At 42.3% G+C, this 24,494-nt stretch overlaps 1 long non-coding RNA gene across 1 annotated transcript; it reads left to right on the top strand.

Moving 5' to 3' along the window:
• Positions 1–14,239: 14,239 nt before the first annotated feature.
• Positions 14,240–15,544, top strand: LOC116041006. The gene is made up of 3 exons (XR_004102819.2): positions 14,240–14,439; positions 15,118–15,200; positions 15,446–15,544. It is a non-coding gene; the product is annotated as an uncharacterized LOC116041006 (long non-coding RNA).
• The last annotated feature ends 8,950 nt before the right edge of the window (positions 15,545–24,494 follow it).

Below are 24,494 nucleotides of genomic sequence, written 5' to 3'. Positions count from 1 at the left end.
AAACTGAACTGAGCAAACCGTTTTATTCTCCAAAAAGAGAAACAAGCTGGAAAACTAAGATCAACAGGAGGAGCAACACGAATTAGTGCTGCAAGAGAATGTTCTTGTTGATATAAAAATCGGATGTCAGCAGCTGTTTGCACTTGTGAACATCATGCTAAGATTTTAGCAGTTGAATTTGGTGTTGTCTACAATGAAAACAAGTATATCAAGAGGAAATGTACAGTGGCCCTGAAGGTCAAAACATGAAAGCATTTCAGAAAACACAACATTTCACAAAACACAAAAGCATTTCACTAAATAAAACATTTCACAAAACAATTCAACATTTCACAAATCAAAACAACCTTTCACAAAACAATTCAACATTTCACAAAAGAAAACATTTCACATTTCAGAAAACATTTCATAGTCTCGTCTGTGTTGTTTTTCCCGACAACAGCAGTGAGTGAAATACAGTCACACTTTTACACCGTTTAGCTGTCAGCATTTTAACCGTGTTTAATCCAAGGGGGTAAGCTTCTCCTCGGACCGCGTAGCTCCTATGGCGCCATTTTGATGCTACCAAGGCATCACCTCCCGTTAGCATTCCATTGACTGCCATTCATTTTTTGGCGCCACTTTGGCAGCGAATAACTTCACATCTGAAGCGTTTAAAGACTCTATTTGTCCATCGTTTATTTCTAAAGAAACACGACAATGTATAAAAGGCTCCATTACCTTGTACCTCACGTTATGGCTCCGTAGCAGATGTTTTTGTAAAAATAGGCTAACGATTGTGTCATAACGGCGCGACTTACTGTCGCTCAGTAGAGAAATTACCGTACAGTACAGGAGAAGCTCGCAGGCAGTTTCGTCTCACATTAGCTGTTTAAGTGTGATTACTAATGTTAACTAGCATTTTAATTAGCAATAATTAGCCTGTGCCTATGTTATCTCCTTACATATACCTACGCTCTCCGTCTCTGCAAGATTGGGAATGATTAAGATTTCTCTTGGCACAGCTACCAGAAGACTTACAGCTTTCAGACAGGTTGCTCACGTCACATTTACGTCGTTTCTCTCAGTTGGAGACTGCGCAGTAACGCTCAGCCATCACCGGAAAAGTGCTTCTAATATCCTTCACTGGTCTCCGTCCAGAGCAACGGGATCTGTTGGTCCATGATATATATGTCAATGGTTGGGCTAACATCCATGTTACCTGCTGTCAAGTGTAGTATTAGTGTTAACTACCGTAACATGCAGCGATGCTTCTGTTGCTGTTAACGTCTGTTTCGGAGCATCAGAGAGCAGCGCGGACATTTTTGAGGCACGTTTCTATGGTAAGAGCGAGTTGGACCAATCAGAGACGGTGCTGTTACGCTTAGGATTGTGGGTAGTGTAGTATTTCCTAACATGTAACTTTAAGTTACATGCAATTATAAATCTAAGTTGTTAATACATTTCAGCTCTGGGTAACGTTATTATTAACACAGGTATTTTATCTGCTTAACAATATATTTATTTTGACAAACCAACCAGATTTAGTTGACAAAGCCAAGCTACACTTCATCTGTATAATCTTCTAGTCTGTTTGTTTGATATGTAAATAGTTATTTCTTTCTAAATCATCTTATCTAGTCTTCTTTTTCAAAAAATAGTTCATAAACCTTCATTTGACTAGTTTAGTTTAGAGGACGCTACGTATTTTAACAGGAGACAACACCGGCGGTTGCACCAATTTCTCAGGACGTTTTGCACGCTGCTCAGACGGGTTCACTGCTTCCCCGGCCCACAACGCCTAAAAATACCACGATGTGTGACTGCTACCCAAAAAAAAAGGGGACATACTGAATGTCTACATGCATGCTTATAAAACAACAAATTGAGTAAGTTTACATGCACACTTATATTCCACTATAATTCCAAATATGACAAATTCGATACAGGTCATGTAAACAGCATATTACGTTTGTATATTTAAAATAAGGCCTTTTTCTAAATTAAGTAGTTTTGGATTAAGACGTGATATGCCGGTATTTTAAGAGGCATTCTTTGGACATGTAAATGTAATGATTGTTAATGCTTCCACTTGCCAGAAGTATATTTATGTGCTCGGTTGTTTAAGGGAATGACGCACATTAGCCTACATTCTTACCACTTCAATTTACCCTTTTAAGCAGCAAGTCATGTTTATAATAGTTAATTTCCTTTCATTATATTGATGTATATTGTATGTACCTAGAGGAGGTTAACTATAGAAGAAAATAATACACATGGTGGAAGGATTGAGACGTTGCATATTAGGGGAAATACATTTCATATCTGGTGAAAAAAAACGGCTTGATATTCCCTACTGTACCAATATACAGTCACGACAAAGAGGAAGACCACAATATGGCAAACAAGTGAAGAAGCTGTTTATTGCAAAGCTATATATAGGGTACCCCCAGGATTTTTCAAGTTAAATTCAAGACTTTTAAAGACATTTTTAATAACACCTAGGATGAAATTGAATGCCAACTTTATGGCCATATAATGGAAAATCAGTGTGGATTTTAGGCCTGAGAAAAGAATGATTTACAAGTAATCTCACCTGAATTTACTAAAACATATTATAATACTCAACAATCATATTTAGTTCACAACAGCTTTGTAAGCCGTGTTTGTACTCTAAAAGTATGTGTTGCATGAAACTTAAAAACACAAAATAAATTGGATGATAAAAAATAAAATATGTGCATTATGAGGTGTCACAATTAGTTCCACCTTGGCAACATATGATAATATATATATTGTAATACAATATGCCAATGTAAATGCCAATTGCTTCAGTGATTGTTTCATCCAGTTCTGCTTTTGTGTCTAAAGGCTGCTTGAAAACAGCGGGGATAGAGAGTTGGGCTCCGTTTTTTTTTTTTTTTTCTCACCCTGGTGATTGGCACATCTGGGTGATGCCGTCAAATATGTATTAGCATGTTGGCTGTGTTTCAAACATACCCTACAAAAGGTGGAGCACCACCGATATGAAGGTAAATATGATGCAAAATGTGAGAGCTTGTAGAATACGATGTGAGAACTTGCAGAACAAGAAATCTGAACTTGTATGTTAAAATTTGCACTTGTAAAAAATATTCACACACATTTGAAATCACACAAAGAAAAAACTAACATGAGAGCTTGTAAAAAAAAAAAAAAAAATCGGAACTATTAAGTTGAAATTTGCACTCGTAGAAAATGTTCATACACCTGTACACCTTTTTTTTACTCGGGTTCTCGGGTTATCACAACCACAACTCAGTAACTAAGTTTCCATCCACTTGTCAATCGAATTATCTGAAGTTCGGTAAAAAAATTCATGCGAATAAAGCTGGTGAAAGTGTGTTTCCATCCAACGGCTTTAAAGCGAATAAAAACCTGTGCGTAATGACGTCACATGCTGTTTTGCGATCAAATTGGTATATCGAATTGATTTTAGACATCTTAAGGTGTTTCCATTCATTTTCGCACTGAATCGCACAACATTCGAGCTAACTTTTGCGAACAAAGTTTTGCTAGACAAAATGGATCATGCCATCTACCAACAAATGATCAATATTGCACAAGTTGTAATAGTGCTTATGTGCCAGCTGATAGCGACATATCAAGCTATAATCAGAAAACAACGACGCTATCAACACATTGCTATGATGATATAGATGCACGTAAATGCCCGACGACAACGGAGGCGGACTGTGGTGTGGGAACGACAGCGCTCCAAACTGTTCTGGAAGATCGTGGTTCAGAGACACTTCACGGAAACCCTTTGGTTGAAGCATTTTCGGATTACCAAGACAACATTTGACCTGTTGTGTAATTTTTTTGGCCCATCCTTTTTCCCAGATGTTGCAAGCTATCGCCCTCCGGTTCCAACCGAGAAGCGTATCGCCATTGCGCTCTACAAACTGGCTCCATGCGCAGAGTACAGAGTGGTAGGCGAAACGTTTGGAGTCAGCAAAACCACCGTGCACCGGTGTGTTTACGCCGTGTGCAATGCCATACGAACGAGGATGATGCAAAGGTATATATACCTACCTGGTGTGGATGAGGCGCATGATATCTCGCTGCGTAACTCCAGAGCGCACCTTGTGCCACAGGTGTATGGCGCAATAGACGATTAGACCCCCTGCTGAAGGCTACAGGGATTTAGTCAATAGAAAGGGCTGGCCATCAATCGTACTACAGGCTGTGGTAGACGATCGTTGCATCATAAGGGACATTTGTGTCGGCACTCCCGGTAGTGCGTCTCCTTGTTCGTCCACTTACATCTGTCTTTGTTGACACCCGCCATGTGTGCAAACAGAGCGGAAATACTGGGTGGAAATTAACTAAAACTTATTCTTCTTTGTTTTGTGGTGGGTTGCAACCATAAAATGACCTAAAACTTAACGTAGGTAATAGCGCTGGTTTACTATTATAATGCTGCAGCCGTGCAGTAAATTGGCATGATTTATCAATTGTTCAGTAACAGTTCAACTGAAAGTTTATACGAATTATTGGAAATAATTGTGTTTCTTTTACACTCGTGTAAAGCCTAGCCTACGTATTGGAAAACCAGAATGAGGCCACACCTATTTTTAATTATCCTACTGTATTGTTATAAAATCATTAGGTCCAGCTTAACACGCATTAATAACTTCTGATACATTAGGCCCAATATCTTTATGCCTTTAATTTGTTATTGCTGTGCTACAAAAACTTAAGGCTGCATTTCTCTATTTCAGTGTTTGTGTCAGGACTGACTGGCTTGCTTCACTTTGATTTGATTTAATATACTGTAATTCAGTGATGTGTTACCCTTGTGTTTTGTGGCTCCGTTTTTGAGCTTGTAGTATGCATTTTCTGTACCATTGTCGTAGCTTTGTGCCTATATCCTGCGTTACCCGTGCCTAGTTTGTTCTGTCTTGGATTTTGGACTTTATTCTTGTTTTTGTTTTTTCGCTTGTGGAGCGTGTACCTGTGTTCCAGTTTTATTACCGAAACGTTAGTACTGTTTTGACACCACGAAGTGCCTTTGTTTTAATAAATAGAGATATTTTGTCTTCATCTTGACAGTATGGGTATGAAAGAAATTTAACTTGGTTAAATAGCGATAACAGTCTATTATTTCCCGGTGTTTCGGGATCAGTAGCCCACGGCAGGCTAATTACGGTCTTGGATAGGCTATTTATATGAATTGAATCTCTATACAGTTCAGTAAATTGTGATGGATGCAGTTTGGTGTGTGGTGGTTGGCTTTGGCTGAAAACATCACTCTAGAAAATTTGTCAGCACCCCCAAATCAAAATATGTTCCCGCGGCTCTGCCGGTGCGTGTGTTATCGCAGTATGTTTTACGCACGGCAGAGATCAGACGAACGCAGCAGCTGTTCGTTCACTACAGAGAACGCTTACAAGGTGCAGCTCTTTCGAAGCAGCGTCTTTTTCACTGGCTGTGCGAGGCTATCACCCAAACCTGTAACGTGGAGGGAGTGGAATCCCCTCAGGACTTTCGGGCACACTCCACAAGAGCGCTATCAGCGTCCCTATTCCGAGGCATGTCGGTGGCCGACTTTTGAGCAGGGGCTTCCTGGGCATCCCTGTGCCCGTTCATCCGTTTTTATATGCGTGATGGGTTAGTTTGCTGCTGCCTCCATCCTCCTGCACTTGAGTGACTATGAGGAATGTGGGCTTTTGCAGTTATTGCAGTTTTTTTCGATTGCTAAACGACAATGGGCACAACTGAAGCCACATGTGCAAAACTCTAACTCCAGTCTGCACAGCAGCAGTTCATGTGGACCAAACTCTAGTTCGTTTTTCATTGCTTGAACACAGTTTTCAAAACTCTACACACTTATCCCATGACTTTAACCAACATGCACAACACTGTGGATTTACAGCACTTTGTTAAAATGCTAACACACCGCTGTCAAAACTGTTAACCACACATTCAAAACAGAATAGATTTCAGTCTGGCGCCTATCAAACACTGCTGATTACTATTTTAGCTGAAAGCCTAAGCAGGTGTCTTGTTTTAGGCTAGTTGGTGAACATATACGGTATTTATATAGAGAAAGCTCAGAAAGACTTTTTTTGTATACAAACACCAAATAAGATTGAAACAATTATACACTGTACCATTTAGAGGTTGACCGATTAATCGGCCGGCCGATTAATCGGCCGATTTTTGGCATTTTTTAACATAATCGGCATCGGCCAATATCCCAGTATATCAAGCCGATTAATAAGCAGGCGCATCTGCGGGCAGCCTAGTGTTAAAAACATGAATAGGTGCAAAGAATTTCTAATATGGGAAGAAGTTCCACTCTCTCGTTACTTCCGGCTTCTGAACTGGTTGCAGTTCCACCAGAGTTCCATATAGGGGGTGCTCACAGGCCAGTGCAGAATGAATGGGACTCTATGGAGCTATACCCCTCAGGATATAATTTTTTGTCTAGTAATTTGAATGTTGCATTTGAAAGGGGAGGCTAAGAAAATACACAATGCTGGGTGTTAGATTTTTTTAAAGTGGCTTTTTTTGTTCTAAAAAGCCTTTTAAAATGTCAATGACGTCATACGGCCAGAGATTCTGCTTTACGGCAAGCTCTGAGTCGCTTCCTTTTTTCTCTCGAGGCATCGACTACACAGCTGACAGATTAGACTCTCCCTGTCGAAAGAAAGAGGTTTGCTAATGTTTTAAAGACCACGCCGAAATATTCACTCTGACATTCTGGTTCTGCTTCGGATGCCGTCAAGCGGGATCTCCGATCGTAATCAGTCCTTCACTGACCAATCAGCATTCATTAGCAGAATGCTAGCGTGTTATGGGCAACAATGACTCAACCTGTAACAAATCGAAAGGGCATAAGTACTCGTTCATTCAACTTTTGACCTATAATCCATGTTGAACTTGCAAAAACTACAATCAAATCTTTTTCTCAACGACAATCAGGCGAAAGAGACAAATTTAGCCGTCTAGCTCCATAGGGTCCCATTCATTTTGCACTGGACCGTGATCACCCCCAGTGGAACTCTGGTGGAACTGCAACCAAAGTAGGTACAATGGGGCTGAATAGGGAGTGGAACGGCTTTCCGTAGACGGGCTTTGATCAAGGGGGTAAGTCTCTCCTCGGACCGCGAACCTCCTATGGCGCCATTTTAATGCTACAAAGCGATCACCCCCCGTTAGCATTCCATTGACTGCCATTCATTTTGGCGCCACTTTGACAGCGAATAACTTTACATCTGAAGCGTTTAAAGACTTTATTTGTCCATTGTTTATTTCTAAAGAAACACGACAATGTATAAAAGGCTCCATTACCTTGTATCTCACGTTATGGCTCCGTAGCAGACATTTTTATAAAAATAGGCTAACGATTGTGTCATAACCACGCGACTTACTGTCGCATAGTAGAGAAATTACCATATAGTACAGGAGAAGCACGCAGGCAGTTTCGTCTCACATTAGCTGTTTAAGTGTAATTACTAATGTTAACTAGCATTTTAATACTATATATAACTATTTTAATAATAGTTAATTATTAGCCTGTGCCTATGTTATCTCCTTACCTACGCTCTCCGTCTCTGCAAGATTGGGAATGATTGAGATTTCTCTTGGCACAGCTACCAGAAGACTTACAACTTTCAGACACGTTGCTCACGGCACATTTATGTCGTCTCTCTCAGTTGGAGCCTCCGCAGTAAAGCTCAGCGCTCACCGGAAAAGTGCTTCTAACGGCCTTCACTGGTCTCCGTCCAGAGCAACGGGATCTGTTGGTCCATTCTTATATACAGTCTATGGCTTTGATAGGCGAAATTTTTTTACAGTGCGCCCAGACCAGCTGCCTCCAGCCCCTCCCCTCGTGAATTCTTGCGCAGTGTGTCTCGCACAGTCACTTCAGGTTCAGACGCTACCGTTAGCAATAGCATGTTGCTGGTGTTCTTGCCTTGGGATTAACTGTACTAATAAAACCGTACAAAACACCGCGGCCACACCGCTGTGGAAGCTCCCCGAATGTCATTTATCAGAGTCTGGTTGTTACTCCTGTCTGTGGCAGTCTCATCCACTCCTATAACGGAGCTAACTGGAGCTAACCGCTAACGGAGCTAACCGCTAACAGAGCTAACCACTGCTAACAGAGCCTTCAGTTCTTGGTGCCTGTAGGCTATCTATTAACTGCATCTATGGACTCGAGCACGAATAAAACCCTTAATTTTATTAAATTGGATGGACAAGTTTTAAATTACAACTCAGAGTTGTTTGAATGACAGAAATGTGCTCAGATAAGATCCTAATGAGGTCAACAGGACATGTAACAGTAGGATCCCCAAAACACAGATAAAACACTTAGGCTACAAATGAACAATGATCTAACAAACAAGGTGAACAAGAATTGACTTTAGATAGCCCTAGCCTTATGTGATTCAACAGGAGTTAGGAGGAAATAGTGTTGAGATTAATAATAACATGTCACTTTCTGTGAAGCTTGCAGATTTGTATTCTCAGAAGTTTAATACATGCTGCTAAGTGCACTAAACTTTATTTTTTCATTGAAAGTTTATTTTCTTCTTACCTGTTTCGTTTGTTTAATAGGCCTATATTTTTCATCCATTATTTATACAATATAGGCTACAGTATGTTTTTACATTATACATTTTTAATTGAAGTAGGCTATAGGCTACACGTGTAGATTGGTGAAGTGTTCAATAAATGTTTTTGTTGAGAAATTCTGTGTATATTAGTGTTACATTTTATCTTTCAAATAGAGGTTTAAAAACAAGCACATATCGGCCAAATATCAAAATAAATCGGCAGCATTAATCAGCCATCGGCTGACCCTGATTTCTAAAGATCGGCATCGGCCAGAGAAAAACCATATCGGTCGACCTCTAGTACCGTTTGACAGAAACAGGTAAAAGAGCAAAGATACCAAAATGTCCAGGTAAGATGTCTGAGGTAATATACACAGCTATAAAAAAAAGTGAAAAACACTATATTTTTACAATATCATCATCATCATAGTCTTTATTCAGGACACAAAAAAACGGTCCATAGCACAATACAAAACATAGCAAAAGACAGACAAATACAAGATAAAACACAAACAATAAGAAATGACAACAGTCAGTTCCACAATACACAAAAAGAGTGTTTAGATATTAGCATATAGACTAAAACGCCAATGGTTCCACAATCTCGAAGTAAACCTGACCGCACTCATTGCAGGGTTCACTAGTGTTGCAATTATGCTATTCACTGACTCAGTTAGTCTACACATACATCTGTACATGAGATTCCTGAGTACAGCAGGACAGGTGGATACCTCAACACTTACAAACATTTGGCTTGCACTGCTCCATCGTAGCATTTTAAGCAGCAGCCTCATGCCATCATTATATGCCACATTGAGTTTCTGCATACTGCTTTTTTTATAGCGACGCCACAAATGGGCAGTATACATTGGGGTGCAAAAAGCACAGACAATGAACACATACTAAATTTGCGATTCAGCATATTAGCTTGTGCATACATCATACAGTACTGTCTATGAATGTCCCTATCATCAGACAGGTCATCAGTTATGTAGTGCCCTAAGTATTTGACCTCATCACACACTTTAAGGACAGTACCAGACAGAGAGAAACCAGGAAATGACAGTTTTTTGTCCTCCCTGCTTCTAGCAATCACAATATTACTCTTCTTAGAATTGTACTTAATGTCAAAGTCTGAGCCATATTGGGAGCAGACCCTTAGTAAGTGTTGAAGGCCAGCACTATATGGACAAAGAATCACCAGATCATCTGCATACATCAGGTGGTTGATAATTGTGTTCCCAACCATACAACCTAACCACCTAACCACCAACCTAAGGAAATTTTAGCATCCAGTAGCTTAGACAACCTTAACACAACAAACCCATATACACACATATATTACACATACATAAGAATAAAAATAAAATAAAAAATCACGCACAGAAATGCAATGACCATGATAAGGTCTGTGCAATGACCATGATAAGATCTGTGCATGTGAACAATCTGACGGATTTTCTACAATTTGAACTATTTTAGTATTATGGCAAAGCATACTAAAGATGAAAGTGCTTTGCATTATGCCCAACAGTGTGTAGTTGGTTAGACAAAAATCTGGTAATATGAATGAAGTGTGTGCCATGTGGTGCAAAAGTTTGATTTTGATATTGCTATATGTAGTTTTGGTTGCAGTGCTTCATTTTGCAGGATATATGAGGTATTTTGCAGTTTGGGTGTGTGGTTTTGTGAATTGTGTTGAGTATTTTGATAAAACCACACTAGTTTGCAAAATTGTGTTTTAGCAATTGGAAAAAAACTAATTACTAGAGACAAAATACTATATTGAAGAAAACTGATGATTTTCATTCATTCTTGTTTACCTTACGTAAAAATTGGTATATTATAAAATCTATATATTTTCCTTAAAGAAACTATTGAGTAGTGTGACGTCATTTCAATTGTTCAAATTGTAAAGATGAGAAAGTTTGTCATTTCTGTATTGGTGTTTGATGCTAGTGTTTCTACTCTCAGTGTGTGAGTGACAGTGTGTGTTATCTCAATGAGGCTTGTTCATAGTGTTTGGCTGCACTGAGTCTGTTTTGAGACGTGTGTGAAGAGTAGTGTTGCTTGGAATGAGTTTTGCAGGTGATATGAACTGTTTAGCTCAGGTGACTGTAATTGTGATATAAATCTTTTGTCATTATAAATGTTGGGACCGTCCAGGAGTGGGTTAAACATTATCTTGTCAAACAAAGGATTTCCAGCCAACATGTGCTCAGAGACAGTGGGCCTGAGACAAAGAAGGGCCTACCTGGAAAATTCCGATCCAGGTCTCCTCAGGAAAGATGGTTCATCACCCATTTTCTAACAACAGCCTGCATGCAGACCTTGCAGCCTAAAAGTTGCACCCAGGTGCTACTGCACAAAATGGCCGAAACACCAGGAGGTCCTGCATTCCCATTGGCTCCTGGGACCATAAACACAGCAGGGAGCCAGGTCTGGTGGCCTGACCTATAAATAACCTCTTCACCCCCCACTTCTCGTCTTTTGCCCTGTGACTTTGGTCACTACAGCATGACACACAGAAACAAATGCTTTCCACCTCAACTCCAGTTGACGACAGGTCAGCACAACAAGTTTGTGCTAAAACTTCCATTTTTGAAACAAAGTGGACTTAATTTCGGTGCTGGGAGCACCGTGGATCCTCTGAAACCACTCGCCAGTGTTTTCATATCTGCAGGAGAAGGAAACAACGTTTTTCTTCTCAAGTCGACTCTAGCTCCCTTCCTTCTGCTCTTTTTGGAAGGAAAGCTTCCTCTGATCTGCTGACGAGCAGACACGGACCCCCGTTTCTTTCGTGGAAACCTACGGACAAACGGACTGAACACACAGTAAGAAGGCTTACGTCTGGGCAGAGATAAATAGTGTGTTTTATTAATGAGTAATTTGCTATTGCTGCTACTTTGTGTTACCATTAATGTGATCTGATTAATACAGCGCTACTGCTGCGCGTGTAATGTATTAATCTAGGATTGTGACCGCTGAGTCAAATCTATTCTGTGAATGTACTCTGATCACGGTGCATTGTTGATATGTTGTGTTGAATATGTAGCTAGCTTGTTCAGGCTGTAAATGCTACTTTCTGCTTCTCCCACTGCTGAGGAGTTTTAGGTACTGTTAGATCCAAGTATATTTATATCTTTCTTTCCTACTTCTCTAACACACACATATATGAACACATAGCTAGTTACACACACGCGCTAAGGTGAACAGCTGGCCAAACAGCGAGTCACATAAACTGCAGAGCGCGCACCGCTCCACAGTTCTGCACTCCTGTGTCTCCCTCTTGTCAACCACACGTGTGCAGACACGTTAGCTTAGCAGCTAGCCTATTGTTGGTAGCACATAGCTTAGCCTGAATGAGCTAACGGCTAATCTTGGGCCTAGCCTATCAATACCGCCCTCTTGGGGTGAAACAGTTTTGTTCAGCTCACAGGAGTAGCCATTTTTGTAGTCTTTGGCTAGACTACACCTCGTCAACCCCCCTAATCTTTCACACCCACACACACACACACACACACACACAGAGGGTCTCCCCACATGCTGTTTTGTTTTTGCTTTGTTTTGTTGTACTTAAAAGAAACGTATATTGGTTTTAATTAATCAAAGGATTATTGATTGGCCATTGATAATTTTGAAGTTAATAAATTCTACTATACTTTAATTAGCAGTTGTTTGTGATTATTTGTGTATTATTGTATTAATTGCTGGTTAAACACAGGTCAGTGCTCGGATTTCACCCTTCCACTGACAAATGAGACTATTCCACAGTTCAATATTGGCCCCTGAAGTTTCAGGGTGGTGCCCCGTTTTGATTGTTTGTTGATTTGATAAAGTTATTAATAACCATATTCATAACTTTATTAATATTGATAAACATCTTTGATAATATGCCAATAATTGAATCTGTACACCTACGAGTACCCAACATAAAACACTTTCACATCTCGTGCCTTTTTTCATCCGCTTTTATTGCGCGATTAATCTCCATGATTTACTTAACAGCATGTAATGCACTATTAGACCTGGTTTGCCGTGTCTCCATCCTCCTGCACCAGAGTGCCCGTGAGGTATGTGCTTGCATTAATTAATGAGGATTTTAATCCTAATTATGGAGCGCCTTCGGAATCCATGTGGCAGGTCCTCACAACGTTAAGCAGACCAGTCATGGAGATAGTCTATCAGGTTTTTAAAGCGAACAATATAACCTTGCTACATGAAAAACATGTGCCTTGTGAGATGGAAGAGGAACTAGTCTATGCTATCTGCTTGTGATTTTTTTGGTGTCACAGGTGGCATTGACTACATCAGCTTTGCCCTTAATCAAATAGCAACAGCTCTTAGAGGGCGAAGCCTATATGAAATAGAACGATAGTTACGTATTGTAACTATAGCATAGCATAGCATAGCCCTCTAAGATCCAGGCCACCTGCTTCACCAACATCGGCTGAAGAAAAATGCTGATGTTGGGAGCAGTTCTCTGGTCGCGCAGCAGTAATATACAGTATCTGCGGACGTATGAGAGGCCCATGTGGGGCACAGGGCGCAAAAGAAATCTTCACGACTGCGCATGCGCGAAGGGATTATCCAATAGCAACAGCTCTGAGAGGGCTATGCCTATACTCATATAATCTAGAGTTACAATATGTAACTATCGATCCGCGTGTCATGATGGAACTGAGGCAAGGTTTGGTTGAGTGGTTAGCAAAGACAAACCGTTGTCTGGGAGACCAGATTTCAAGACGTGTGTGTAGCTTTCATTGTAACAATAGTTTATTAAAGAACACTTACTTTAACATTGTGTCATAATTTGAAGCATAATGAAAAAAACAAAACAGCATTGTTATGCCTATTTTCACTTTTATTGAAATACAAATACAAATAATTTTTGCTGTCTCAATAGATTCTTCCACAGAACAAATGTTTAACCATCATATTGTTTTTCCGTATGCCATATTTTGCCAATTGTCGACATTTTATTGGCGCTTTTTTGTCGCTTTTGACTCTTTTTGGACGGTTTTAACGCTTTTGATGCTTTTCTCTGACAATTTTGGCGTTTTTTTGGACCCTTTTTTGGACGGTTTTAACGCTTTGGAGGCTTTCTTTGACACTTTCGACGCACTTTCCTACGTACTCACATGCTGTCCTCCTCTTGCCTGTTTGTAAAGCATAAAGTATAAATTATTAGCCAATTCTGTGTTACATCTAGGCTTCCAGCCAACTTCAGTTATTTTTGATTAGATTAGATTTCTGATATAGAAACTGATATTCTGATATTCTGATATTTGAAAACGGGTCACATTTGACCCGAGGAAAAGAGGAGGGTTAACTACATAATCATAACTGAATTCTAATAGTTACAGTTGGTGGCAAAATGAGATAAAATTGGACCTTATTGCTCCCCTATAGGATAAATTCAGGTGTCACAGCAGCAATTACAGATATGTACAGTAGTAGGGAATATAAAGCAAAACAAAAAAGGTACAGTAATTATATTATATAAACATGAAAAATGTACTATGGGATTATTTTTGTGTCTTTAATTCCAAGCAAAACTTCTCAAGTATCAAACAAAAAACACTAACTCAAGCAAAAACTATTGGTCTTATATTTGTTTGATATTATGTCCTTTTGTTTCCAGTTCCCTCTGCTTCTTTCTCAATTATCAGTCTTTTGCTCTCTCCATCACGTTTGCAGTTTTGCTCCCAGCTTTCTCATTTGCGCTTCCAGAGTCTTTGTTTGCAATTCTGACACAAAACTCTCGCGTGGGCGGGTCTTACAGGGGTGCGTCCCCATTGGCTAATGAGTGTTAAGGGAAAGTTTGAGTGACAGCTCAGCTTCAGTGCAGGTAAACCATAGACAGTATATAAGTGGACCAACAGATCCCGTTGCTCTGGACGGAGACCAGTGAAGGCCGTTAGAAGCACTTCTCCCGTGAGCGCTGAGTGTTACTGTGCAGCCTCCAACTGAGAGAGACGACGTAAATGTGACGTGAGCAACGTGTCTGAAAGTTGTAAGTCTTCTGGTAGCTGTGCCAAGAGAAATCTCAATCATTCCCAATCTTGCAGAGACGGAGAGCGTAGGTATATGTAAGGAGATAACACAGGCACAGGCTAATTATTGCTAACTAAAATGATAGTTAACATTAGTAATTACACTTAAACAGCTAATGTGAGACGAAACTGCCTGCGAGCTTCTCCTGTACTATACGGTAATTCCTCTACTATGCGACAGTAAGTCGCGTGGTTATGACACAATCGTTAGCCTATTTTTACAAAAACGTCTGCTACGGAGCCATAACGTGAGGTACAAGGTAATGGAGCCTTTTATACATTGTCATGTTTCTTTAGAAAGAAACAATGGACAAATAGAGTCTTTAAACGCTTCAGATGTAAAGTTATTCGCTGTCAAAGTGACGTCAAAATGAATGGCAGTCAATGGAATGCTAACGACGGGTGATCGCTTTGTAGCATTAAAATGGCGCCATAGAAGATTCGAGCTCTGAAGCGAAGCTTACCCCCTTGAGGTAAACTAACATTAGAGACTCAGAGTCTGGTCTGGATGACACACAAGCCACTCCACAGCGGATTCCTACAAGATTAATAAAGTGTAAGTATTGATCATATATATTATCTGTGATCTACGTTGCAAGCATGGTTACTAGACGTTTGTTGTTTCGTTGTGTTAAGTTACTAGCTAGCTAGTAAAGCTGTTTAAGTTAGCATTTAACATTAGCTAACTGCTAACGTTATCTAAAACTTGTAGCCAGCTACTGAGCTAATTTGCCATGGGAATCATGTATTCTTCGTGAGGCCTTACTCAATGGAGCTGTATTAATTGTCTTCTCTCTGTAGAGACCTGCAGGACCCGAGCAGAGCTACGATGCTCTCCCAGGTAACGTTAGGTCAGTAACGTAGCTATATGGTCTATTAGGAAAAATTATTATCCAGCAAACTACAAATTGTTGTGGTTGCTATTGGCCTGATAATACACAATACTAATATTGGTTAAGTTGTACAATGTAGAAGCTGTGAATGTAATATTATTTATTCTATTCTAATGTTAGTTTAGAGAGAAGACACACCAGCCCGATACTTGGGCGTCGGGGCGTCAGGCCGTCTGGCGAGGTCCGTGACTCGAGTCTGTTCGGTGTGTCCCGTGCCGTCGGCCGTCCGAGGAGCCGTCGGCCTTCATTTGGGCCGACCCGACATGTTCAGTCGGAGACAGGGCAGTCGGGACAGGCCCCAGACAATTGCAGGACGCTGATTTTTTAAATGTCAAATCTGTATACATTTTTAAACCCTAGAAAATAATTATGTACAAGTAGGCTACTTGAATTAAATAAAACATTTCATTTAAATTATCAGTCATATTTAATACACACGCAACAGCTTTCACTGTCCCTCGCAACTTCATTGCAACAAAAATACAAAAGACATCGCAACTTTTATGGCAACTTTTTACAAAAGCTCCTGCAAAATCAGGCATTTTGGGCCGCAACAATCTCAAAAAAAGGCTGCGAAATCCTGGAGGGTCTGGTTAATGCTATGTTACTGATACTGAGAGATGAGTCAATATTTTTTTTGTTCATTAAACATGTAGGCCTACAATTACTGTAGAATATGACCAAACACAATTTTACCATGGTCTCGAAGGCTTTTTTTCACATCACTTTTTATTTGCCTAAATTAATAAAATATGTATCAATAATAATAAAAAATGATGTATTGAAGCAATTCAAAATATGCTAGTGCACTTTCTTTTATAAATTTGAATTCCGGAAAAAGTGGCTGGTAAAAAATAAAAGTGGCTGGTAAAATTGGGCATCCACCAGCCACTGTGTTGCTGGTTGGCAAAAAAGTTAATTTCCCACCCTGGTACTACTAAAAATCATGAAAACACATTATGCTTATACCCCTTACATGGGCTCTGATTTAAGTTCAAATCTATCTGATTTAAGTTCTAGCTATCTGTGATTTTGCAGATAAAATTCAGAAAAAAACTTACTTTGAAATGTTTAAGCAAGTCCACCGCCGTTGCATGACCCATAAACTGCGAGCCCAAGTATCTTGACTAAATGTGGTCGTCCACCCAGTAGCGAATATGAAGGTCCAACTGCTTACTTCTCGTCATCTTATTGAGACTCTCGTCAAACATGACCACAAACCCGTTGGCCATATTTACCTGGTCAGTCAGTTCTTTAGTTATAAAGGTAGCCAACCCGAATTTAGTTATATATGCAGTTTTGTTGCTTCCACACAAGAATGTAGCTGCAACCTCGGAGTCAGGAAACATGGTTTTAAAGATCTTTGTAATGTTCTCATTCGATGTGTAAGAGTGGTGCTCCGAGATTTTTTTAAGGATTGGTGTCGCGACACAGTAAGATAGGATGTTCCTTGGCTGTGGTGGCAATGCTTCTAATGTAGCAATTTCTTCATTACTGCTAGCCACAGGAGTATCAGTAACCGAAGAGGTCTGCGGTGCACAGAACTGCAAAATTGGTGCCTGGCGCTGGCGAGCAGTACTACACGCTGTGTGTTTGGCACCCTTCATATGGGAGTTCAGGGCTGTAACACCCATCATCGCCAGTCCAAAGCTGTGACACCAAGTGCTCCCTCACTGTGATGTTCAGGTGAAACATCTTTCTGTAGAGAGGAGGACAAGTCAGTCGAGCTTGTCTTAACCTCATCCACTGCACTGCTTCAACAGTCTCAGCCTGCATTATATCAGGCCTATTACATTTTTTGACTAAAGTGTTTTGGGTAATGTCTGTGTCTTAAACAGATACACTGTTCAATCAGAGCAGCTATAATGCTTGCATCAAACAAACATTAATGATGGAAGCCAAACAGGTAATCTTAACACACTGCCATGAGTCATGATACAGAACTGAATCAGATGCAGGTTAAGTTACGTTACCCCAATCAGCTGGTCCTAACTGTTAGCAAACAGCATCTCCTGGCAGGCCCCAGACAATTGCAGGACGCTGATTTTTTTATTTATCAGACCATATTACGCCCTAAATGACTTGATACTGCCTGTGTTCTGGTCTGCAAGTTGCCATGGTATCAATTTAACGAGTCATGCATGCCAGCACATAACAGCTAATATAACGTTAGCTATTAACAAAAGGCAGCCTCTTACCTGCTGTAACGTTACTGTCTGCTGCTTTCTCGCCATCAGACCGATAGGGAACTGAGGTGGAGTTGTTAACACTCCTTTTAAGTCCTGGTGATTTTGTGTGTGAGGCCACATGAGCAGACATGTAAGAACACTTTCACCATCAACTTGAAGCCATTGCCAATTAAATAACAGTCCATCCTACAACCCTGCTCCCTCAACTTGCCTGTTTTCGCCGTAGTAGTTGCAGACAGTGTGCTGCCCAGTGTGCTGTACCGAGCTTGTGCGCAACAATGTGACGTCAAAATGACGTAGATCTCACTGGCGCGCCAGGATTTTGAGTGCGTGACCAGAGGTTGTGCAGCACTCTATTTTTTTCAACAGCGCGCGACAAAGCGGAAACAGGAAGCATGAATGAGCTCGAGAGCAACCAGATGCCAGGACTCTCAGAGTGACTGCAAGTCTCTCTTGTAAACTTACTGGGTTAAGATGAGTTCTTTTATGGTGAATGAAAGGCGTGATCCGACCAAGTAGGTCATCGAATCAAATCTAAGCATTGACGTCAATGCTGCTGCCAGTTCTGCCGTTGTTTACCTTTTTCTTCTTCTTCTAGTCCGTAGAAATAGCAACGTCTGTAGCCTTTCCTCATTAGCGCCACCTCTGTTCAGGAGAAGACTGCAACTAGTGTCGCGACCACCACGCGCCAGTATAAACAGTTACGGCGCTCCCATGACGTCACACTGGCGCTCGACATGTCGGCTGAGTATACCCCACATTTTAGGTGCCTCTGCACCCGTTCCGTTTCAGACTCTCCAATCTACCTTTGGGCTACACCTCCTCATTTACATACGCGTTTGAAATGCCAAACGCTAAATCGAAATGGAAAACTTGAATCTTAAAATGTAAAAGGGCCGTTGCTAAATGTAAAATTCAAAAGATAAAATTTTAAATTAACAATGATAAAGTGAAATTATTAGTTTTTTCTATTTGAGATTTCATTTTGAGCATTTATATTTAAGCTTTGCATTTTAAATTTGACTTTTTACATTGTCACTTTACATTTTCAAATTATCATTTTACATTTCAACTTTGCTTTTTCAGTTTCCTTTTTATGAATAAATATATCCTCCATAGAAAATCATGTTCTCAGTCTGCACAGGTGACATAAACACCCAACATACAGACTGTGATGTCAAATTTGCCTGCACAGCAACTTTAAGGGAGAAGATACAGGCAGACACATGCACGCACACACACACACACACACACACACGCACGCATGCACGCACACACACACAATAGAAAACCTGAGACGAATGAACTTCTGTGCTGCCTAAGCAATTGAGAGGTGGAGAAAAGAGATGAGCATTTAGAGAAAAGACAGACGGTGATTATCACTTAGCTGGGACTATACACATAACCTGTTCTCTTGAATGAGGCCTTTATGCTTACATGAGCCCTCTGTTTAAGCTCTCTCACTCACACACACACACACACACACACAGCATATACAGGCAGATTACTGTAATATACACAGCTGTTCAACATTAAGCTCTACTTTCACTTCTCATTAGCAATTAAGCCCAATGGTTAGGCGTGGTCAAGGACACAGGGAAATAAAACCATTTATAACGTTGCCATGGAAACTGATAAAGTCATAAGACCCTTTGATCAAAATGAACATGTTTTTTGTGACAAGACACTAAAGATAGAGAGTCAGACAGAAAAGGACACATTGATCACAATCATTTTGAAGGTTAGCATGGTTACAGCATCACAGAAGGTTTTATTTTTCATCGTTAGAATTTCTATTGCATTTCCATTATTTACTTTACTGTTGCATGGCAGGAATTAGTGTTGCTGTACACTTTGGAGTTGTTCATCACTCATTCATGATTAATCTAATAAAAAGCCTGTCAAGGTTATGCTGAAGTTCAGGTAGGCAGCAATAACATGTTTTTTTCCATCCATCCATCTTCGTCCGCTTATCCGGTAACGGGTCGCGGGGGTAGCAGCTCCAGCAGGGGACCCCAAACCTCCCTTTCCCGAGCCACATTAACCAGCTCCGACTGGGGGATCCCGAGGCGTTCCCATGCCAGATTGGAGATATAATCCCTCCACCTAGTCCTGGGTCTTCCCCGAGGCCTCTTCCCAGCTGGACGTGCCTGGAACACCTCCCTAGGGAGGCGCCCAGGGGGCATCCTTACCAGATGCCCGAACCACCTCAACTGGCTCCTTTCGACGCGAAGGAGCAGCGGCTCTACTCCGAGCTCCTCACAGATGACTGAGCTTCTCACCCTATCTCTAAGGGAGACGCCAGCCACCCTCCTGAGGAAACCCATTTCGGCCGCTTGTACCCTGGATCTTGTTCTTTCGGTCATGACCCAGCCTTCATGACCATAGGTGAGGGTAGGAATGAAAACTGACCGGTAGATTGAGAGCTTTGCCTTCTGGCTCAGCTCTCTTTTCGTCACAACGGTGCGATAAATTGAATGTAATACCGCACCTGCTGCACCGATTCTCCGACCAATCTCGCGCTCCATTGTCCCCTCACTTGCGAACAAGACCCCAAGGTACTTGAACTCCTTCACTTGGGGTAAGGACTCATTCCCTACCTGGAGAAGGCACTCCATCGGTTTCCTGCTGAGAACCATGGCCTCCGATTTAGAGTTGCTGATCCTCATCCCAGCCGCTTCACACTCGGCTGCGAACCAATCCAGTGAGTGCTGAAGGTCACAGGCCGATGATGCCATCAGGACCACATCATCTTCAAAAAGCAGCGATGAGATCCCCAGCTCACCGAACTGCAACCCCTCTCCACCCCGACTACGCCTCGATATCCTGTCCATAAATACTACAAACAGGATTGGTGACAAAGCGCAGCCCTGGCAGAGGCCAACCCTCACCTGAAACGAGTCCGACTTACTGCCGAGAACCCGGACACAGCTCTCGCTTTGGTCGTACAGAGATTGGATGGCCCTGAGAAGGGACCCCCTCACCCCATACTCCCGCAGCACCTCCCACAGAATCTCCCGGGGGACCCGTACATACCCCTGTAATTGGCACACACCCTCTGGTCCCCCTTTTTGAAAAGGGGAACCACCACCCCGGTCTGCCACTCCTTAGGCACCGTCCCAGACTTCCACGCAATGTTGAAGAGGCGTGTCAACCAAGACAACCCCTCCACACCCAGAGCTTTAAGCATTTCTGGACGGATCTCATCAATCCCTGGGGCTTTGCCACTGTGGAGTTGTTTGACTACATCAGTGACTTCCGCCTGGGAAATTGACGACAATCCCCCATCATCCTCCAGCTCTGCCTCTACCATAGAGGGCGTATTAGTCGGATTTAGGAGTTCCTCAAAGTGTTCCTTCCACCGCCCTATTACCTCCTCAGTTGAGGTCAACAGCGTCCCATCCTTACTGTACACAGCTTGGATGGTTCCCCGCTTCCCCCTCCTGAGGTGGCGAACGGTTTTCCAGAAGCACCTTGGTGCCGACCGAAAGTCCTTCTCCATGTCTTCTCCGAACCTCTCCCACACCCGCTGCTTTGCCTCTCTCACGGCAGAGGCTGCAGCCCTTTGGTACCTTGCAACTGCTTCCGGAGTCCTCTGGGATAACATATCCCGGAAAGAGTCCTTCTTCAGTCGGACGGCTTCCCTGACCACCGGTGTCCACCACGGTGTTTGTGGGTTACCGCCCCTTGAGGCACCTAAGACCCTAAGACCACAGCTCCTCTCCGCAGCTTCGGCAATGGAAACTTTGAACATTGTCCACTCGGGTTCAATGCCCCCAGCCTCCACAGGGATGCACGAAAAGCTCCGCCGGAGGTGTGAGTTGAAAGTCTAACAGACAGGGGCCTCCTCCAGACGTTCCCAATTTACCCACACTACCCGTTTGGGCTTACTAGGTCTGTCCAGAGTCTTCCCCCACCCCCTGACCCAACTCACCACCAGATGGTGATCAGTTGACAGTTCTGCCCCTCTCTTCACCCGAGTGTCCAAAACATACGGCCTCAGATCAGATGAAACGATTATAAAATCGATCATTGACCAATGATCGATTGGTCAATGATCCAAGTACACTTATGAGCATCCCTATGTTCGAACATGGTGTTCGTTATAGACAATCCATGACTAGCACAGAAGTCCAACAACAAACAACCACTCTGGTTTAGATCAGGGAGGCCGTTCCTCCCAATCACATCTCTCCATGTGTCTCCATCATTGCCCACGTGCGCGTTGAAGTCCCCCAGCAGAACTATGGAGTCCCCCACTGGAGCCCCATACAGGACTCCATTCAAGGTCTCCAAGAAGGCCGAATACTCCGAGCGCTTGTTTGGTGCATACGCACAAACAACAGTCAGAGTTTCTCCTCACAACCCACAGGCGACGTACGCTCCAACGTAGCGGCGCTCAGCCGGGGGCTTGTGAGTATCCCACACCCGCCCGGCGCCTCACACCCTGGGCAACTCTGGAGAAGAAAAGAGTCCAACCCCTATCCAGGAGTATGGTTCCAGAACCGAGACTGTGCATAGAGGTAAGCCCCACCAGATCCAACTGGTAGCGCTCCACCTTCCGCACCAGTTCCGGCTCCTTCCCCCACAGAGAGGTTAGGGTTAGGGGCATCTGCTGCCCGGGTCTGGTCCGTCGACCCCAGCGGTTCATCCCACAGGTGGTGGGCCCATGGGTTGGAGAGAGAGGTGCCACGTAGTTTTTTCGTGCTGTGCCCGGCCGGGCTCCATGGCAAACCCAGCCACTAGGCGCTCGCTGACGGGCCCTCCATCTGGGCCTGGCTCCAGACGGGGGCCCCGGCTTCCTCCGGGCAGGGTCACTCTATCTCTACCTCGTTTTTTCATAGGGTTTTTGAACCATTCTTTGTCTTTGCCTTGGGAGACCCTACCAGGAGCACAAAGCTCCAGACAACACAGCCCTCAGGTTCATAGGGACACACAAACCTCTCCACCACGATAAGGTGATGGTTCCCGGAGAGGCAAACTTGCATAATGTAATGTAATGGACAATTTCGCTTCCAACCTGTAGGGGGACAGAATAAGGCATGGATACCCAACCCGAGCCCGACGGGTCCCGACGGGTCCCGACGGGTCCCGACGGTACCCGACGGGCCGGGCCGGGTTCGGACAGATATTTAGAAATGATGGTCGGGTTCGGGTCGGGCTCTGTCACATCAGCGCGATAAGGCATTTGTTGTAAAATGGTGCTGCGGCTCCTTTAAGAGAGCTCAATGTGTGTGTGTAAAGTGGGCAGAAGAGAGATAGAGAAAAGAGGAAGCAGACGTGTAGATGCGACCGGAGCAGAGTTGGTGGAATAAGTTTAAGTTTTGTACACAGTGTGTGCGGTGTCCGAGATAAACCCCAGACTGAAAACCAAGTTCATTCATCTGCTCACCAGAAATGGGATTTTAACCCCGACGTTATATAACGTTGGCCCTGGAGGTAACAAGTCTCCCCTGGTTTTCTGATCACGGTCGGAATCAAAGCAAGCAGGAAAGGTTAACACATTGAACATTTTAAATTAAACAGCTTATTAACATGCGCTTGTTCCCCCGTGTGTGCTGATGCCTCATCTGTTGACATTTCCGAATGCCTTCCAGTTGCTTAATAAAAGCGGGCTTTCCACACAAACAAACGTACATGTGTCATTAGTATAAGAAAAAAAAACAACGAGATTTTAACTGTGTCGGGCTCGGGTCGGGCTCGGACATAAATATCATAATGCCTATTGGGCTCGGGCCGGGTTCGGTCACGGCTCTGTCGGGCTCGGGCCGGGTTCGGACGGAAAAATTCGGCCCGATCCAGGCTCTAGGACAGAAGCGGGAAAAGTTACATAGTGTTGCTTTAAGGTGATTTTTAAAGAATATTTCTACTAAAAACACAACTAAATTATGTACATTTAACATTTATAATTATACAGTAGGGGAATATTAGGTATTTATTATATTGCACTGTAAGGCCGAACAGTAAAAGCTTGTTAAAGAAAATAGGTTGTGTTAGACTAAGACTTAGACTTAGACTTGACTGACTCCCACAAGGAAATTAGATTTCCAGCAACAGATTTTAGCAGCTTACAAAACACTCTTTAAATAAAGAGGTATACAAAAATACAGTATAGAAAAAATACAGTTTAAGTGTTAAAGTGTAAGTGTAAAAATAAACAATAAATTAAAAAAAGTTGATTTGCTACTGTTTCATTTCATGAGTCATTAGTACAAATTTGCAATCATAAGTTTACAATGCTGAACCACTTTAATTCGTTTTGTCATTGTACTCTAGTTTCACAGTAATCCCACTGACGTGTGTATGTGCTTCTTCACAGAGCCTTTAGAAAAGTCTGCCGTTACTGCTGCTCCTGTTGGAAGAGACATTTTGAGAGTAGTTTCAAGCTTGTGGGCAACCTGGAAACAGAAAATCATGGGGTCTTCTAACTCCTTTATTCAGGGAGCAGAGTGAGCACAGGTGTACTTACTCAGCAATCACTCATCAACCTGGAAAAGAGAGGGAGGAGGCACACACAATAGCCAAAATACAGATCCCTACGCAACAATAGGTAAGAAAAGATTGAAACAGATGAGAGAGGCTTTGTTCAGTTTTTACAGAATGGAATGTAACATGTTCACAACAGCTACATCCCATAATGCAATGCTGTTGCAAACTAGTTGTGGAGACGGAAAGGAAATTAAAACATGCTGCATTCCAGATGCTATGGTTGGTGACAAAAGAGATAGTTCCTTAACTGATAAATAAGCCCGCCAAAATAAATATTTT

The sequence above is a fragment of the Sander lucioperca genome, chromosome 12 (assembly GCF_008315115.2).
Source record: "Sander lucioperca isolate FBNREF2018 chromosome 12, SLUC_FBN_1.2, whole genome shotgun sequence".
Classification (NCBI taxonomy): Eukaryota; Metazoa; Chordata; class Actinopteri; order Perciformes; family Percidae; genus Sander; species Sander lucioperca.
The sequence above is the reverse complement of the archived record's forward strand: the minus strand, read 5'-3'. Positions and strand labels throughout refer to the sequence as shown.